This window comes from Canis lupus, chromosome 13, assembly GCF_048164855.1.
Source record: "Canis lupus baileyi chromosome 13, mCanLup2.hap1, whole genome shotgun sequence".
Lineage (NCBI taxonomy): Eukaryota > Metazoa > Chordata > Mammalia > Carnivora > Canidae > Canis > Canis lupus.
The window spans coordinates 54,870,763-54,873,316 of record NC_132850.1 but is presented as its reverse complement, the minus strand read 5'-3'; the positions used below and the strand labels follow the sequence as shown (position 1 = coordinate 54,873,316).

The 2,554-nt window shown below is 38.3% G+C and overlaps 1 pseudogene; it reads left to right on the top strand.

Annotated features, from left to right (window-relative positions):
* The first annotated feature begins 212 nt into the window (after positions 1–212).
* LOC140602251 (casein kinase I pseudogene) lies at positions 213–1,350 on the top strand (annotated as a pseudogene).
* The last annotated feature ends 1,204 nt before the right edge of the window (positions 1,351–2,554 follow it).

Below are 2,554 nucleotides of genomic sequence, written 5' to 3'. Positions count from 1 at the left end.
GTGGCTCAGCGGTTTAGCACCACCTTAGGCCGAGTGTGGTCCTGGAGACCGGGGGTCGAGTTCCACGTCGGGCTCCCTGCATGGGGCCTGCTTCTCCCACTACCTGTGTCTCTGCCTCTCTCTCTCTCTCACTCTCTCTCTCTCTCTCTCTGTATGTCTCTCATGAATAAATAAATAAAATCTTTAAAAAAGCTCCATCTTCCTCTCTCAGGATGGCGAGCAGCAGCACCTGTAAGGCTGAATTCATTGTTGGAGGGAAATACAAACTGGTACGGAAGACCCATAAGAGAGCAAACTCTAGAAGATTCTTCAAGGTGGGATGGGCATCCCCCACACATGGTGGTATGGTCAGGGAAAAGACTACAATGTGCCAGTCATAGATTTTCCTGGACCCAGTTTCAATGACCTCTTCAATTTCTGTTCAAGAAGGTTCACAGTGAAAACTGTACTTATGTTAGCTGACCAGATGATGAGTAGGATCATATGTACATACAAAGAATTTCATACACAGAGACATTAAACCAGATAACTTCCTAATGGGTATTGGGTGTCACTGTAATAAGTTATTCCTTATTGATTTTGGTTTGGCCAAAAAGTACAGAGACAACAGGACAAGGCAACACATACCATACAGAGAAGATAAAAATCTCACTGGCACTGCCCCATATGCTAGCCTCAATGCACATCTTGGTATTGGAAAGAGTCGCAGAGATGACATGGAATCATTAGGATATGTTTTTGATGTATTTTAATAGAACCAGCCTGCCATGGCAAGAACTAAAGGCTGCAACCAAAAAAAAAAAAAAACAAAAACAAAAACAAAGACAAAAAATATGATAAGATTAGTGAAAAGAAGATGTCCACTCCTGCTGAAGTTTTATGTAAGGGGTTTCCTGCAGAATTTGCCATGTACTTAAACTATTGTCGTCGGCTACACTTTGAGGAAGCCCCGGATTACATGTATCTGAGGCAGCTATTCCGCATTATTTTCAGGACCTTGAACCACCAATATGACTACACATTTGACTGGACAATGTTAAAGCAGAAAGCAGCACAGCAGGCAGCCTCTTCAAGTGGGCAGGGTCAGCAGGCCCAAACCCCCACGGGTTTCTAAGCATGAATGAAGGAACAGAAGAAGCAGAGCAGATGATCGGAGCAGCATTTGTTTCTCCCCAGTTCTAGGAATTTTAGCTCATATGTACACTAGCCAGTGGTTGTGAACAACCATTTACTTGGCGTAAAGAACTTAATTTCAGTATAAACTGGCTCTGGGAAGCATTGGTGATGCCATGTCCTGAGTTGTAGCCTCTGTAATTGTGAATATTCACTGAGGTAGTGAAACATGGTGTCCAGTTTCCTTTTTTTTTTTTTTTTTTTTTTGGTGTCCAGTTTTCTATTGCATTTTTTCAAGTGGAAAAGTTAACTAAATGGTTGACACACACAAATTGGTGGAGAAATTGTACATATGCCAATTTTTGGTTAAAATCTTTTACTTTGAACTATACTGCTTTGAGATCTCATTTCAGAAGAACGGCATGAACAGTCTTGAGCCACAGTTGTGAAGGTTGTAAATGCTCACAATTGTGCATTCTTAGGGTTTATCCACCCCTGGGGTTTGCAAGTTGTTCACTTAAAACATTCTTAAAATGGTCGGCTTCTTGTTTGCAAGCCAACTGATATGGTAGCAACCAAAGATTCCAGTGTTTGAGCATACAAAAGACTCTATCTGCTTACTTGTGCTAGAAATAACAGCATCTAACGTGAAGACTCGAGAAAAACTTAGTGACTACTAGACTATCCTTAGGACTCTGCATTAACTCTATAATGTTCTTAGTATTTAAAAAAAAATGCATATTTGTCACAGAAGTTTAGTTAACATCTTACAACTGAACATGTTTGTATGTTGCTTAGATAAATGTAATCACTGTAAACATCTATATGATCTGAGATTTTGTTTTTATTTTGAAATGGGAGCTTTTTGTTTACAAGTTCATTAAAAACTAAAAACTGTTTAAAAAAATCTTTAAAAAAAAACCACAATGAGATATTACCTCACACTAATTAGAATGGCTATTTTATTTTTTTAAAATGTTGGTGAGGATGTGGAAAGGTGGGATATTCCCACCTTTTACACTGTGGTGGGAATATAAAATGATTCAGCTGATATGTAAAATAATATGGAGGCTCCTCAAAAAGTTAAAAATGTGATCTAGTAATACCACTTCTGAATATGTGCCCAGAATAATTGAAATAATGATCTCAAAGAGATACATGTGCTTTCATGTTTACTGCAGCACTATTCACAATAGCCATCAACAGATGAATGGATAAAGTAAACATGGTATATACATAAAATAGAATATTTTTAAAAAGAAGAAAATTCTGCCGTTAACAACATGAAGACTGAGGACATTATGCTAAGTGAAATAACCCAGTCATAGAAAGAATACTGCTTGATTCCACTTAAATGAAGTACCTAAGTAGCCAAATTCACCAAGCAAAGAATAGAATGGTTTTCTCTTCCTTGTTGACTGAAACCCAGACTTTGCCTAGA